We start from the raw sequence: 18,772 nt of genomic DNA, 5'->3' as shown, positions 1-18,772 counted from the left end.
ACGCCTCTTCTTAAAAAGCAGTTATAAGTATGCTATAGCTTCGTATTTACAGAAAACTTAAATTTTATTTTAACTGATTTGAAATGTTCGGTTTATAATGTGCTGCGCGAGATTTTTTAAATTATAAATCTACTTTCGTTTGTTGTGTGGTAGTGTTAGCATTTAACGCAACGAGTTATCTCTCACAAATGTATTATTAAGATACAAAACGATTGAAAACGATCATTACCTAACGATTGAAAATATTGAATGCATGATTTAAAAATTATAACCGTAACTTCTGAAAATACAGAAACCCAAGTAGCACGGCACCGTCGTTACGATGTTGCAAACTGCTCCGAGAGGTTGCAAAGTGGTCGTGGTAACTCTTACGACGTCTTTACAACGTTGCGACGACGCAAAATATTTGCCGTTGCATCTTGGTAATTTGTCGACGTCGCTGAAATGTCATGATGATGCTTTTAGACGTATTCGTTTTAAGCATCTTTTTCATAGTTCATCAGCATTACTTTTAGAATGAAAAGAAACTAAATCTGCCCTCTCATGAATCTGAAGTCCGCATAAGATTTATTTTGCAATATTTCATTACTTTATTTCATCTAAATATATTAATCTAAGGTAGATTCATCTAATGGAATATAAATTTAATATAAATACTTGAAATATTAAATTTAATTAGTATTAAAAATACGTGCTAAATTATTGTTAAAATTTCGTTAAAATAATTAATTCTTAATATATTTTTAATAAATATTATGGTAAAATATTTTAAAATGAAACTAATCTATAAAGTAAGTTATTAAGTTATGCATTTTATATATTTTTAAAAAAATCATATTTCCGACATGAATTCAAATCTCATGTTAACAATTATTTTACTCCTGAAATATGACTTACTTTATTATTTTTGAAGTAAGGATGAATTTATGCAAATTGTTATGCTGACATAATATGAAACATTTTTACCGCATACAGAGCAAAAAGGGCAATTTTCGCGAGGGGCGATTTTAAGAATTCCGAAGAAACATCCAGTGTTAAAAGACGTTGCATAAGCACACATATTTGACGACGGTGCAATATATCTGACGGATAACTCACCGACAGTCAGGAGAAGCAGAACGGAAAAATTAATGGAAAAGAAGAAAGAAATATTAACACTTTTAATGGGAAACGACAAAATTAATGGCTTTGATAAATTACTAACAAATGTTGACATCAAAATTAGAGAAACTGTGAACAAGAATACGAAATTCATTACCTATAAAAATTCTGATGAACTGTTTGTTACGTTTTTGTCCATCTCCATGCATTTAAAAATGCTTGGTTTAATCCTAGTATAGGGTACACTCTGGATTTGGAGATATTGGCATTACAAATGTTTTAGTGAGCCCGAAAAATATTTTTTGTAAATATAATCTTGTGAACATTCTTCGTAATTCTATTCAGTTGAAATAATTCTTCTATGCCATTTAAAAAAGATTCCATTAAATTATCAGAAGAACCTTCGAAAGGTTTAATACCATCGTATAAACTGCTGAAAAGTTTAGACTGAACTGCTGTTCGAGAGATTGACATTCCATGTACATATTATTTATATTATTTACTGGGTGATTATATAAACGCACATCTGAATTCGAGGCTTGCGCGCTTTGGCTAGTTGCCAAATTCGAAAAAGTTAGTTAACGGCGCAATAATTTTAGGCTCCATCTTATTTTCAGGAATATTTTCTTCACGGTTTTGTAATTCACCGTCGGAATTAAATACTGGAAAGCTTCAATACAGCAAGACAACGATGGTAAAGAATATAATCATGGTAGTTTATTTTGAATTGAGGAGAAATTATGGTGGTAATGCCGAATTTCTGTTTATTTTGTTTGTGAATATTTGTTCTGCAATGCAACGTGTTAAAATCGTCCACACAGTGAAATAGTGTTCTGTTTTGGTGCTTTATGTTTTTGGTGATTAAACTTACACGGCAGTGTTCTCCAATCTTCAGTGATCCAGCTGTGCAATATTTGGATACACGGATTTGGCTATAACGTCCTAAGTGCTATATCGTATATCACTCATATTAAACGAACAGGTGGTTCTCAGACTTTCCGTATATGATCGAAAAAATAGTGTTAAGGAAACATTAGAATTACTATGAAATATTGTAATCTATAACTATGCGATATTTAAGTGTGTAATATTAAAAAACACTATATATTTTTTTTATTGATTGCAAATTGCAGTTTTATTACTTGTCGGTTGGTAGCTATTCTTCCAAACACTGTGTAATTCGCTTTTTTTTTAAGTATTGCTGTTATGTATGTTTATTAGATTATATCAATAAATGAATGTTGGAAATTAGGTTTTATTCTTTATTAAATTTAAGCATATTCTATTTTCTTCGCTTACATTTTATGTGCATGTGATAACAAAGAATTTCCCAATAAAACAAAAAGGTTCTACTCGTGCTATTTAACGAAGAGCTTACTTTAACGTACCTAGCTTACTATCGTATACTGTATTATTTAAATTATTTCTGTACAGTATCAAAAGAAAAGTTATTGATTATAAAAAGTGCATGAAATGATCATTGTAATATACCACTATTCTAAAATGTAGAAACTAATAGTAAGTAACTAATGATCAAAAGAAATGGTGTTAAGAAACATCAGCATTACTAGTAAATACTGCAATCCATAATTATTGCATTTTTAAATGATTACTATTTAAAAAGCGCAAATTGTTTTATTAGTTGGAAATTTTAGTTCTGTTACCTTCCTTCTGCTATTTACACTTTCAAGTACTGCTAGTTCATGTTATTTTTTTAAATAGTACTGTCATGTATGTTGTTTGTTAGGTTATTATTTCATTTTAGATATGAATATGGGAATTTTTTCGGTTATTAGATTTAGGTATATTTTTGTATGAAATATTTTTGATCACATTTATTAACTACTTTATACAGTCTTTCATTTGCATATCTCGGAGATATAGAAGTTAATGGTTATATTTTTTACAATGAAACGCGAATAAAATTATACTTGAGTTCAGGTAAAATACTGATTATGTTACTTTATGCTTCCTAATTTATCATGACAGGCGCAATTTTCATTGTCTCTGAGATTTAACAGAAATAAATTGATAATGCTGTTATAATCAGAAACACTCTTTTCTTTACCCACATATATAGCATTACTTTTATTCATGTCTGATAGAGTTTTATTTACTTAAAACCTACTATTATTCTTATATATTTATAATAACTACTTTCATAATTACTCTCACTTACATACTAAAGGATTAAGAAAAAATGATGAAATCTAAAATAATCGTAACTTAGAATTTAAGTTATTTAAAAAATATAGTTTAAAGTACTGAAAATAATTAAGGCTATTATTAGTTATGCATGTTTAGTCTAAAGAGAAAAAATTGTATTATCTTCTGGTTTTCAGGTAAAGATAATATACTTTAGAAAAATACAAGGAATATAAATTTTAAAAAAAGAAGAAAAATACATTAATTATTAAGCTTATTTTTCTGCATAAATCAATATGTAACACAAGGACGTCATGCCGACGTTTTCACAACTGTTGCAAAAAGGTTGAATTCTGCGAACATTTAGGCGTCGTTAAGACGTCGTAATACGATGATTTCGCAACCATCATATAACGTGAGAAAGACGCAGTAACGACGTCTATTCAACATAAACCTTATCTGCAAAGACGTAATAAACACGTCTTTGCAACGGTTGCAAAACAGTGGAGTTTCGCGGACATCTGGGCGTCTTAAAGACGACATATTGCAACGTTTTTGCAACGACATTCGGCGACCAGTTTGCAACGTCGTTACGACGTTACCGTGCTACTTGGGAAAGAATTCTTTTGCTTAGAGAATGTTTTGATTATTGATGAATGTGTCTAATTCGGTGCTTACTGCAGAATGAAATGAGTACCTGAATCTCGATTTTTTTTATCATTTGAAGCAAAGAGGTAAAAAAAGGGTTATGGTGTGGTGTATGGAGAAAAGTTTGATTGCAATATCGTATAAGTGCCTAATTTGTGAAACTGATAGAGCGAAACTTTAATGTAACAGAGTAAGGGGTTAATTTTTTTCAAATGCCCTATGTTATTCAGCATATGATTAAAAGACAAAGAAGAATCTTTTTAAATCAGCAGTTTTATTTTCCCAAGCACGATAAGAATTAACGGGAAAATTAATTTTCATTCAAACCGTAGTAATATGAACTAAATTTAAAATTCAGTTTTAATACTTAAGAACGGAAATAACGATTCGTATTTCTCTTTTAAGAGCAATTTTATTCCTTTATTTATTTACTATTCATTTGATTTCCCTTTTCGAAAATCTGCTGAATGGCATTTGCATTTTGCTAGTAATATAAAATTATATCTATATCTATATGCAGATATAGCTATAGATATAGTTATGTATTCATTTTTATCACTAAGAGTTTTCGGTCGAAAAAAGATTTCTAAACATAATACTTTTAATCGAATTTTTTCCCAACTGGAGTAAACTGTTTGCCAGATTTAAACTTTGCATAATATTTACCGCTGCAAAATGAAAAACCACCATACAATGTCTTTTCAAATTTAAATCATATTTAAACTGCACTAGAATTTTTTTTTCAAAATATTAAAATCTTTTTTCCAAACAGTCTCAAGAGGAGCACGCGCTTATAAATGTATATGATATCTTAACCACTTTTTTTTTTTCATTTTTCTTTCTCTTCTTTGAAGGATAAAGTTTTAGAATTCTTGTTCAATATATCTCTCCTGTCGCACAAATGACCATATCGAACTAAAAATTCCTACCGTTTCTAGATGAAGTTTTATCATTGAATGGAATATCTCAAAAGTCCCATCTTCTACAAAAGTATACTTTTCAAAAATATCTTATGAGAAAAAGTAAGCGTAATTCTGAAAGATAGATTTCATTTAATTTAGCCATTACAGAGAAAAATGATTAATCTGGATGAGTGCAGTATGAACTCAGTCTAAGAAATACGTTTGCAGAACTTCTGTATTTATTTCTTTATTAGTGAAAAGTGTCTTTTACATCCTAAATATCTGGAAATAAGGTCATTATCTGGAGTTATTATCGTTTAATTATAAGCCATTCCTTAGAATATTAATTTTTTTGTAAGTCGCCCAAGCTTACATGACCTCAGGAGACAAGCATTTGAGTTAGTACGGAAATATTTAAATCCCTAACATGCACCATGAAAATAAATACTTAATTAAAAAATGAAGAACAAACCCAGTAGTTAGTGATAAACCTTCCAACTGAAAGTGATATAAAATATATTCTCTTAAATAATATTTTACATTTTTGAAAATTTAATTCCTATCTAGCTTAGGCCTACCAGTGATAAAATGGATAAAAACACAAGTAGTAAACGCCATGGGCTCCAGTTCTTCAGAACAGGTTAGCTGGATGAATGCTTCTCATTCTCCTCATGTATTATGTGAATAACAGCCGTTTCCTTTAAAACGGTGATCAAAATATTATTCCCTCCTTAGCAGATAACATATCGTGCCTAATTACGAATTTTAATATCTCCTTTTGCGCTTATTTAAGAAACTTAAATTAAGAAAAGTTAATTAATGCCAAAAAATTAATAAATTAATTTTTAGATAGCACAAGTCTTTTCTGGTGTTATTGGATGTTATTAAAAAATTAGTTTACTTCGGTACAGTACGCGACAGCAAATTTTCAAAGCTATACGATCTTTATGAGAAGTCCTATTTTTCTCAAATGAAATATTACTTTAAAATACTTTTCACATTATGCAGGAGGATTCAAATGATCTTAGAAACTTAAAAATTTTAAATTAATGCAGGTTAGATGTATAAAAACCAACGATTTGCATAAGAAGAATGTTTTACATACCTGAAACCAACAATTGTATAGAACCAACAATTTTTACATACCTGCAAATGTCGCTCACTTGTGTTAGAGAGATTTCCTTACCACAAATTTCACTTGTTAGCAGACGTACTATCATTTCAGAAGTTGATGTTACTCGAAATATTAACATCCTTTACGGAAATATCATACTTCATGGAACAGCAAAAGGAAACTTATGATCCACAATGCAGTTGCATCGGGAACGGTTTCCAGATAGATAAAAAAAAGTCATCAAACATTTACGCGTTTATACTACGATTTCTGTCAACCTTGAATGAACTTAAAACACTTTTTCTGAAATTATGAACAGACGTGTAGCTAACCGAACGTACATATAACCACATTTGTAGTACTTTATGTTTTATATTTTCCGTACTTCTAACTAGCTACATAGATTTTATACATAAAAATAGTTTACTATTGCGTTCCTAATATACCTTTACAGTTTGTATAATATGTAACTAAATATATTACAACAAGAACAAAAGCAAATAAACAAAGAACAAAACAAGAACAAAATCTTACTTATAACACTTATACATATAAAGTGAGGAAATCTCACTTAAATGTTCTGGTAATTTGGGGTACATAGTGGGCAAAATTTAGTACAGAGAACTACCATGTCTGGCTGCAACAATGTCTACAATCCGTCTGGACATCCAATCGAACTGAACTTGGGTGGATACTCCATTTCATGCGACTTCAACTCTATGCCAAAGTTCATCCATCTCAGTGGTGGCGTCTCTCAACAACCCCATGGCCAAATATTCTCAGTGGGTGAAACATCTGGAGAATTCGCTTGCCAGGGCAACAGTCGGACACTCTGTGTATCGAAGAAAATCAAGAAAGCGCGGGGCAACATACGGGCGTGTACTATTTTGTTGCGTCACACAGACCGCGAATATAGGGCACAGCCACAGGCCTTAACACATCAGAAATACAACGGCAACTGTCCACATTATCAGCTATACGAAGAACGGGTGACAGGGATGCGTACCCGATGGCATTCTACAACAGGCACGCTAGGTGCTATATCTATATGGCGATGACGAATGCGACCTGGCAACGTTTGTTTACCTCCGTGCCTCCACACATTGATACGTCTAACATGATGCGGCACACAGAACCGGGATTTGTTTCGAATAATGACAAGGTGTCACTCTTGTGTCTAGTGTCGTCATTCCTCGCAACACTTTAGACGCGCCAATCTCTGCTGCAGCGTAACGGAAAACCGCAATAATATCCGAAGAGTTAAATATCCGTGGTGCTGCAGACGCTGTTCTGCTGTTCATTTGTATTCCTGCATACGAGTCAAGCTCTTGATTCAAGGTACTTGACTGCTTGTGCGATCCTGTAGAGCCGAGAGGACAACAGAGGTTCTCTCGGGCGTTAGAGTCCGAGACTTCTGAGATTCTGTATGGCGTTTAGTATGGCTTTCCTAGACCTACCGATTGCATGTTCGCCTGTTAATCATGGCATTACCAACGGCACAACCTTCTATGTCTCGGAACGATAAATTGCAGCTCAGTAGGCGACGATTTTGCCGTGTTTGAATTTCGACAGGTTTTACTTGGAAGTTCTTTTTACATATTGCATAACACGACTTTTGCATAAACAACCAACCTTCAAATGCGATTTCCAAATGAGAAGACCACTGCACACACTTCCCATTTATACACAATGTATAGGGTGTTACTCAAATCTTCCTTATACGCATGCTCTTAAATACTAATCATCTGCATATTCCAGCATATAGTACCTTTCATGCAAATTAGACTTTTGCCGCATAGCACCTTCATGTTTTAGAAGTTTTAATAGCCAGCAGAGAACTTTATTACTCAAAATATGGTTTCTTAACGAACTTTAGGTAATATTCCATTACTATAAAGAACGTAGCTGATGTAAATAATACTTTTGTTTTTTTTCTGTGATTCCTGAAGTAAGGATTCTGCATCCGAAGGTTTCTGAACAAAAGTATTTCCTTCTTAGGGAACGAAAAGTTTTAATAATCAACCTTCTACGTAATTTTAAAGGCAAAACATTCTTCTTATAAAAAATTTTAATCTCACCATTTTTAGTCATTTTCGAAATTCGTTGTTAAAACATTACCTCAAATGTAAAAAAATGAACTATTTTATGCTAAATAAATTATTTTCAGAACATGAATCATAAAAGAAGTAAAGTTCCATTTTAACTAACTAAAGAAATGTGCTCAAAATATACATGCTCAAAGCCTATGCAACCAAAATAATTATTAACATGGATCTAACATAGATCAAACTTCATACTTCAACAGTAGATTCTATTGACTTCTATTGACTCTGCGAACGAACGTTACTTCGAACAATAAAAATTCTTGAGATGGAATTTGACTTCAAAATTTTAAAATATTTTCGAATGTAATGAGTTCCCGAAAGATTTACTTTTGCTTTCGCTCTCTCTCTCTTTTTAAAAATATAGGCAGATTATGTTGCAATTTTTACTTGTTCTTAAATATTTACTAATTTACTCATATAAAATGATTAATTATTTATAAGCGCCGTGCCTCCGTTTTCAAAAATATGATTCATAATTTGTTGAAGTGCAAACACCCACTTTGTATTGTAGAATAAATCTTTCGCTGGAATTTTTGTTGCAAATCCTGGTAGATGCTTTGTTCTAATAATTTAAAGTAATTGAAATTGCCAAATATAATACTTGGCATTTGTAGATGTGCTGGATTCCGCACCCACATTTCACGTTTCTTTTCTAGAATAGCTGGAAATAAGGTGGAAACTTTCTATGACTTTTGCTAATTGTACGAGCATAAAATTTTGTTTTTTTATTTTTTTAGTGCTACTTGTGGAAAGTATTCGTGTATCTGCCCCATTCTATCTTCTTAGCCATTTTATTAAAACTTCTTTAGAAATTTTATTCTTCCTTTTAAGTCTTCAAATAGGAAGATGGATCAGTAAAGATGTTTTCTTCAAAGAAAATAACTTCTTTAAAATGTTTTGGCTGTCTGTATAAATGTTTATTTTTATTATTATTTTTGATAAAAACATTTACACATCAAAATGTTTCCTCCAAAGTTATTGCTTCGGCTTTAGTAAACTGTGCTTGAATCATTTAGTCTAAATGTTTGACATATTAGAACTTGCTTATCCTAGTAAGCTATAAATGCAGCTCCAGCTTCACCTTGGATCTTTCATTAGTCTGTAAAAATTTCTCTTCCATTTTCTTTGGAGACATTCATATGCCATATGAATGGTGCGGATTCAGCTGGATATTTTCTCAGTTTGACTTCAACTTAGTTTCAACTTTGTATATATAATTCATCTACAGTACAATCCTCTTGAAAGTGAAGTAGATGGAATAATTTTGATTCCTGTCCTGCTTTAGTACCTAGTGGAAGCGTACGGACAAGAACTTGAAGAGCAATTGTTGGTGTTTTACAAAACGTTTTAGTTATACATAGTACTACTATTCATTGAATTATTGTTACTCTTATCGTACCGCTGTTATGTTAGCATTCAGGGCAACCGTATAATATTATTCTTTCAACTGCTTTTAAATTCAATTCTTTCCATATTTTCCATTTATGTATCACAAGACTTCATTTATACATTATAAGACGATAAAAATAAATTACAATTGCGTGTGTTCAATCTCGCATTTCCATGAGGTGCATAATATAGGTTATTTTTTTATCAAGCATGAATCCTAGATATTTTAATGTACAATTGTTTTTTCGAATAGGTATATTCTTCCATCGTAGTCCTGGTGGATATTTTACCAGTTTTAGACATTTAATGTTATCCTTTTAGTTTTAGTGCTATTAAAACTAAATTTATAATTTTTATTAGGTGATTCGCCATTAGGCATTACACGGAAAGGGAAGAATACACTCGTGGAGGGCTTTCTAAAGGAAACTGGCTCGTATCCACGTTACACATGGTGAAGACCGAAACCTTTAATGCAGCCAGCCCGTTCGCGGGAACTTGAACCCCGGACCGAACTTAGGTTTAGACTTAGCTGATTACGACAGAGCACACTACGACTATCTGTCTAAAGGAGAGACGCCTTCATAGAGAACTGTCTAAGAGGAACTGGCTCGTATGCACGTTACACATGGAGAAAATCTTAGAAAGTCCTCCACGAAGGCATTCCTCTCCTTAGGTAGATATCCCTCAAGTGCTTTGTCGTAGTCAAATACACCAAACCAAACCATAGGGAAAACCAAGAAAACGCTCATGCCAGACTGTTCGCCGGGAACCGAACCCAGGTCGGAACTACCAGTCTTCAGCGATTTTATCGCTCAGCCGCTGTTGTATCTAAGTTTATATTCATCACTCTCTCTTTTTCTATAATGTCTAATTTTTCTTCGCTTTTCTTTCTAAGTCTGCTTGATTTCTACCGCTGACAATGATGATGAAATCACCGGTATATGCCGGAAGAGTGATATCATTTCCTAAGTTTAACTTTAATGCGGTGTTAGTCACAATATTCCACAAAATGGGATATAAATTATTTCTTTGAGGTGCGTCTTTGTTATATTTTTTAAAGACATTGTCTCTATCTCTTTCAGAGTTGACACTTTTATTATTAAGATAATTATTTAATAAACTGTAGAGGTCTGTTGAACAATTAACAATTTCCTATAAGCCTTCATTTCCCTAATTGTCAGTGCCAGAATAATTAAATTTGGTAGCGCTCGTGAAAGAATGCAAATTCTAACTTGAGGAGGAAAAGTTTAAATACCGAGGTTTTAGAAGGGAAGTTAGAGAGTTAGGAGCTAGCTGCCGTTTCTGCTGTAGGTACGTTTGCTTATTGCTGGTTCAAGTGGCTTAATTGCATTTATCTGCTGCCACTAGCTTAGAAGGGGTTGAAGTTCGGGATCTTGCTGAGACCCGTGCGTTAGTTTAGCACTTGTTAAAAATTTCAACTTTTGATTTCCAATTACCTGCTTTTCACTTACCGCCCAAGTAGAGGCGAAGTTTGTTAGCATCGAGTTGACGCATTGTACATTTTAAAGAGTTAATAAAGGGTTTGAACCCTTCTTCTGTGTAGTTTCTGCTACTCCTGTATCCAGATAGAAATTAACACACCTGGACCCTACAGTGGCGCCCGAACTAAAAGGGTTATGGATGGATGATTTTCCCCACCCAGGATTTGACAATTGGGTCTCCTAAAAACCCCAGTCGCCCTTTAAAAGGTGGAGTATATAAGGTATTTCTCCCACCTTCCTAGCGTGCCTTTGTGGTGTAGTGGTCAGCACACTTAGTCGGTATCCAGATGTCCGCGCTCTGATTCCCGGCGAAGGCGTTTGCTATTTTTCATCTTCCCTGCTTCCAAAATATACCTAATGCCTCTACAATTCAAAGGAATGTATGTGAGTCTTTGTGCTAGTAGTTTGCCTATAACTTTGCCCCCACGCAGAAAGAAAGTACATCGATTGGTAGGCTCCGGGAACTGATTCATCGTTTCCTTTTTTGAGCAATAGTGCTAAATTACCGACTTTCCAAGAAACAGGAAAGTAGCTAACTTTTAAGCAAGAGCTCATGATTTATAAGAAAAGCTTGCTATTTTACAGATAAAGTTCTTCAACTATACCTAAATATCTGGTGCCCTATCTTTATTTGCCATTTTAAAGATACCTTTAATGTCATTACGTGGAGATCATTTTGAGTTCTAATAGCAGATTTACCTTTTCTGTTATTGTATATTTAATTGAATAATACGGAATTTATCTACTACATTACATTTCTTTTGTATAATTCTAATTATCTTTTTATATTATTGTTTATCCTTTTAGATAATTACACAATTTGGCTTTAGCATCATGAATAATACTCAGATCCAGTTTATACTATTGGTTTTCTTATTTACAGTTAATAGAACAAGATTATACAGCTGGACAATTTACACTGATATGACCCACATTTCCGCATTTGGAGCATCTTTGCTCGGTATTGAACTATTTTAGATATGCCTGTAATTAAAGCATTTGCGATACTGAGTCACATTCAACGTCTGTTGCACTGAATATGAAATCTGAATTCCATGCGTTTCGAAACACCAATTCCGCGCGTCAATTAAAATTCGGTATACTTTTGATACCATGTGGACTGGCATGTTAGTATAAAAAGTAATCATAGAAAAAACATTTTAAAGATTTCTAATGTTTTGATGAGGGAAAGCCAGTAATAGATAACAGCTGCTAAGAGATAAAACGAAATAGCCAGTTGTTTCAAAAGCTGTATCTGCATAACAATATTATTATATTTCTTACTGACATAGTAAGTAACGCTGCTGATTGTTGAATGCATTTCATGGCAGCGTGTTAATGGCTGTCATTCTAGACAAATGTTCACAAGAAGAATATGGGTATATGATACGTTTTTGAGCTACTCAATTTTCCCTTTCTCAAAATAAGTTTTAAAATGTGACTGCTTCCTAAAATAGCGCAAAAGGATTTCGCAATTTTGGGTAATATAAAATTAATTCGTTGAAAACATCCAGGTCATAGTTAAAATCCTCTACCTTAAAATATTATTTCATTAAGACCCTTCATGTGGCACGATCAATACAGAATTGTTTTGAGGAATTCGCGTGACATTTTCTCCATCTGCTTCTCTACAGCTCCAACTTTACCTTAAAGTATTTTCACTTGTCTGGTTCTTTCAAATACCGTGTTAGAGGAACCTATGTGTCGCTGATAATGCAGACATTGAACAAGAGGTCTGCACATTGATGCGGCAGCAGCACATAAAGTTGGATGCAGCAGATGTTAGGATACTTCTATATTGATGGAATAAGAGAGCGCATGATATGAGAAACTAGTTATTGCATGATGCACATCAGGTGAAAAAATATATCTGATTGCTGCATAAGTATTTGAAACCTTTTTCTTTCTATACACGTTTGTAATCTATTTATTAATCTTTTCACGTGGGCTGTTGAGACTAATTTTTTATGTACTATAGCCATTTAGTCAACTATTCAGTCGGCAAGGAACAGATAAACAAATCATCAGGGTCTGCCACTTCTTGCTCCGCGTTAAGTAGCAAATTTTAAAGCTCCACAGTAAACTAAATTTTTGTTAGCCTTATTAAATATAACAAATGCTTGGGGCATATCAGTTTCCAGGAAAAGGTTAATTAACCTATGTACTTGAGAAATTATGAAGTAAGTTTTTATGAGCAAAATTACGATAACGTTTCGTCTCTTAGTATTTTCCACGTAAACTTCCATATAAAGAAATATTCATATATTTTTAAAGCGATTTCACCATTTACTTTTGTTACTGAAAATACTTCTGCTGAGCCGTTTGTAACAAAATTTAACTTAATAAAATAACGTAAAAGGAGAATCTCTTTCGTGTCGCACATCCGAGTTAGTCAAAATAACTTATAACTATTAGTCTGTCCTAAAATTTATTTATGACCGTACAGTTTTTAGATGCTCTTAGCTTTATAATTCATTTGCGAGTACAGTGAGTTTTCGCCTCAGACAAAACTTAATTTTATTCAATATTAATTACTGGAATATATAAAACAAAATGCTATGGTTAACCAGAAACAAAGACATATACCTGGAAGTAGTAGCTCCTTATAATCTTAATTAGGATAATCTCCCGCTACGAAATTTCATTTAACGGTAACTTACTTTCTTATGAAAATATCAATAATCTGTTTTAAGCTGAAAATAAATAATCTGTTTAGACTTACACAGTTCATTAACAAGTTTCAAGTACATGAAACTGATGATATTTAGATGAATTTAAAACTTCTGCATTCCCAAGCTTGGAATTCATCCGCTGTATTGTATAGCTCTGCTTCAGGGAGTCCTGTCCCCTAAACTGCGTTGCAGGACTTCTAGATTCTACTTTGCCACACGCAACAATCCGCAACATCTATGAAAAACGATTCCTTTTGAGAGTCCTCCGTCTTCTGTATGGCTGCGGACTCCTCATTGTCCGTCCTTATTCTCACTTTCTCTTCGTCAAAATGGAGGCATTATTCATTTGTTGTGTCATATCATCATGCCCTAAAACTGTAATGAGCCTCGGTTCATGGGAAATTTCCCATGGTAAGAGAAATGTTTCTTTCCTAGAAAAAAGAATCTACTCCTTCTTTTAGAAAAGTTCCATATTCGTTAGATTCGAAAGATATTTGGAGCAACACTTTCGGAATTTCAAAAAATGTACAATCAGACAAGACAGCTTTAGTCCGACGTTTTGAGTCAAAAAATATATTTCAGATTTTTAGAAGGATAGGTAACCTTGGAAGAAAATTTTTCTTCATTTCTGACTGAAATTATTCTAATTTAAAATGCAAGTCTCTCATATAGTTCCTTTTGAGCGCTAATGAGATATCAGGTGTGTGTGTGTAATTATGGCAAAGCCTCGAGGGCTATCTGCCTAAGGGGAGGGATGCCTTCGTGGAGGACTTTCTAAGGGAAACTGGCTCGTATACGCGTTACACATGGGGAAAACCACGAAAACGCCCATGCAGCCAGCCCGTTCGCGGGATTCGAACCTCGAACCGAACTACCAGTGTTCAGCGACTTTACCGCTCGGCCGCTGGTGGGCCAATGAGATATCAGGAATCACAGAAATAGAACTCTCTCATTTATAATAAAAAAAGTGCGACAGTTCGAAGTTGTCAAAGTGACACTCCCACAAAGAAAGTCAGTGTACGTATCTAGACTATTAGTTACTAATTCATAAAACTTAAGTAAACCTAAATGCAACTCAAAACCCTAAGGAGTTGCATTTTCATAAATGAAAACAAAATAATTCGGTTAAATACTAAAATATTATAACTATTGGTATATTAGATAATTACTACCTTATGTTGAAACTTCAATACTATCCTCTAAGTAGGCCTGTTAAAATCATTATTTTAATCAGCCATTTTCAGAATAATGCTGTAACTGGAGCAATACTTTGGCCGATACCAAAATAAGGGAAGTCAAGTGAGAAATAACAACAAACTTGTTAAATCTATACTTTATTTAGTGCTTTCCCAAGAAAAAAAAACTGATAACCTGAACTGGAAGCGGGCAGCCAACCCAGTACTCCAAATTATATCCTGGCTACAGAGATAAAAAAAATTATAGTAAGCTATTTAATAAATGTAGTACAAATATAGTAAAATATGTAACATACTGCAACGTATACTATGCTATATTATTATTTTATTTTAATCTAGCAATGTTCTGTAGTATACAATTTACAAATTAAACTTGGTCTTATTTACGTATGTTACATAGATGCTGTATTTTATCCGGATGTTTCATAATACAGGCCAGAAGCGGATTCAGTGTTCAAAGATAAGCAGAAGAATGCCCTATAGATGTATAGTTAATGCATAGCTTTCGATTTACGGGTTACTTGAAGTGATAAGAATGATGTGGGGTTAAGCTGTTTCTTCATCTTCTTGTCATTTAGCATCTTGTGATGAACTTCGGCATCTGTTAAATACTCAGCTTAACATTAACATCCGCTTAACAAGGCCTCTTAATTTTTAAACAAAGCATTTTCCACTCGACACGCATAAGCCACTTTTTGCTTATTTACGGCCGCAGAAAGGGCTGTCTCTAGAGCTAGTGTACCCAGTGCAACTGCACCGAGCGATAAAATTCGTAGATGGCAAAATTTAATACAACGTATTTACAAATAAAGCAGAGACTGCATAGGAGCACATACCTAACCCCAGAATCTGCTGCCGGACATTTGGCACCTTTTTCTAGGATTTCCTCTAGAGCTTTTGCTCTTGTTCGTAGTTTCCCATATCTGCAGTAAGTCCTAGAATTTGCTAAGAGATGTGGGACACTACTGTAACCTTAAGTTGCAGATATTCATAATGTAATGTAAGTGTACACAAATTCATACCAATTCTTTACAAACGTAAATCTGTTTAAGTTAGTGCATGGCAATAAAAACGTTTATGTTTATACATAACAATGCATGAAAGCAAATACATACGTAAACAGAAACTCGTATATTATTAGACTATTATTCCAACAATAATAATAAAACTAGTTGACCATATTTTTTTACGGAGTAGATGTAAAACATGTCAGTATATGCCAAAGGAAATACAGCAGATAGATTTTCAAGTTTTTCTAATTTGCTTTTACAGATTTCAGTATTTTCTATCTCTGTTCGAGATTTATACATTTTTAAGTTATTGACAGAATTTTATATTCCAGCATAAAGCACTATAATGTAAGAATATGAAAAAAATCACATCTAAACTTCCTAGTTCCGTATTTTCTTTCTTTAGGTTGTCACTAAATGTTTAGCAACTTGTTCAAATATTTTATGCTTTCGGTATACTAACACTCGGTTCTCTTCCAGTAATGTTTGTTCTTTGACGATGGCTTGTCTCTCTGAGCAGGGAGAATATTTTCGCTATCCAATCATATCTCTTCTCCTCCGCTCCACTGGTAATCCTTCTCCCTCCTCTATAACCTATTTGCAGCAATATAAATAAGTTTATCCTGTGGAAAAACGAAAAGATTCGACTTCTTCAGCTTGTATTTTACTTCTTCTTGCAAACAATCCTAATATTTTTTGCGTGTTTCTTATAGTAGAATATTTGAAAATGATTCCTTGGATATATTATAAATAATTGCTTCTTTTATTTCTATTTAAATAAATTCCTTTATTAATGGTAAATTATATCAGTAAACCTTTGGAAGATATAATTAGTTCTTAGAAAAAATTTAGTTAGAGTAATCTGGAGAAAAATTCTTTTTCTAATATTGATTAGCTATTATAATTGTTTCCTACAAATATCAAGTTAGAAAAGAAAATTTCGTCATTAGAAGTGTCTTTAGAAATATCTTGATGAAAAGTTTAGTTTTACTAAACACCATTGGCATTATCATTCACTTATATTATTGTCACTGAGGTAAATCTAAAGCTCTTAATTTATTTTCCATGCGCTTCGGTCATAACCAATTTTCAAAGTGTTGTCATTCAACGAATTTTAAGATCTTCAATTTATTGTATGAATTTAATATATCTGTAATTATTTAAAAACAATAAATATATTTCTTAAAATATTATACATTATCTCCTATACTTCACACTAGTATATGCTTAATTTAAATAAAATTTATTAAATTATATTGCATACATTACGATGATGAAAGTGATTATTGATGAAAGGTTAAGATGCTTTGAGTACTATGTATTAAGTAACTTGTAAAGAACTATTTGGTTTGTTTAATTAGTAACTTTATTACTTTTGAGACGCAACTAAATACAAATTATTAAGAAACGTACCCACTTCACTTTAATAAACAATAACTGCAGTTTGAAGAATAATGCTTAGCTTGATAGTCATGTGTATGCCTTTATTGTGCCAGAATTTTATTTTTAAAACGTGCATAAGGAAATTTTTAAATAATATGTAATCTAAAACAGTTATTATAGGAAATAAAAATATATAATAATTTTAAAGAGTTCAACTAGTATATTTTTTATAAAAATATTGAATGTTTTTAATTAGCTATATCATGAATAAATGCATTTTTGTTTAAATCAATCAGAGCAGAAAAAGAAACTATCTTTATTCCTTTCAAATGACTTAGTTTCTTAATCAGTAAACGACAGATAAAATTTGAAAGTTAAGTATATTACGCTTTGCTGAATAGCAACACACTGGGACGTGGAAGATAAAAATATTTTATTTTGGGTAGTGGCAATACATTTCTTTTAAATCGCGGAATTTCTGATTAAGTAATTCTACCAAAACCGGCAATCGATTCCAGATATCTCCTAGATTAACCAATACTCTTCCCTTAATGAATAGAAACTAGAGGACTCTAGATCAAATGAGAGACAGTTTGAAAAGAGGTCACATTTCTCAATTTTTATGCCCTAAGCCGTATGTAAACTAGAATCGGCTGCGACGTTTATTTCAAAATCATGGAGTAAATGACTTCACTGGAATCATCCGTTCTGACTTCAACAAACTACTTTTTCAGACCCCAAAGGAAAGATAAAAAGCTCTTTTTTGCTTTCTAACAGAATAATTCCAATCCAATATCCTTCGGTTGAGAAAATATTCTCCTAATACCTATTAAGACCATTTTACGTGGAATAAATACTGATTATCATATAGGGTTTTCCTTATTTTGCATAAAAATTTATTTTAAGTTTTATACCAGTTCTAAACTTCCCAACTTCCCCTCACATTCTCTCGCCAGGATCTAAATTTAAAATTAAGTGAAGTGCTATTTAAACGTGTGAATATCTCAGTTTATTCAGAGCGTGTTTCGCTAGCCAAGCGCACGTTTCGTTGTTATTTCGCGGTCACGCTAGTAAGCCTCTTGGCATTATCAGATTAGTATCACGCCGGTTAGATTCCTGCAAGTCCAGCTCTTAGGCGTAAATTTAAGTGCGCTCTTGCACTATTTATTTAACGTTGACTTGTATTATATTCTACGTTTTAGTTTTCACCGCAAGTGGTCGGTGTCTTCGTAACGCACGAAGTCCGTTGCCTTTCTGTTAATTAGTTTGAATTAATAAAGGGTTATTTTCGCCCTTCTTCTGTGCTGGTATTTAAGTCACGCCTGTGCGAGAATTCGCCAGGTTCATTGTATGCTCTAATTTAATTGCATTAATTAAATTAGATGCAGGAAAGTGAAATAACAGAGACAGATCTTACAATCCTAGCAAAGAAATTTTTTATTAAATTAAAGAACTGTAGTTCTCCATTCGTAGTTAAATATGTAGTTGTGAAATATTGTTGTACATATTCTAATATAAACTTCAAAATTTGTACCTGGAATTGCATATATCTGTAAATGCATACAAAATTATAAAATTTTATCGCGAAAAATTTCAATTCCACAT

The sequence above is a fragment of the Stegodyphus dumicola genome, chromosome 5, assembly GCF_044657685.1.
Source record: "Stegodyphus dumicola isolate Sdum_Otavi_A_Nest chromosome 5, ASM4465768v1".
NCBI classification, from domain to species: domain Eukaryota; kingdom Metazoa; phylum Arthropoda; class Arachnida; order Araneae; family Eresidae; genus Stegodyphus; species Stegodyphus dumicola.
This window is presented reverse-complemented; position numbering follows the sequence as displayed.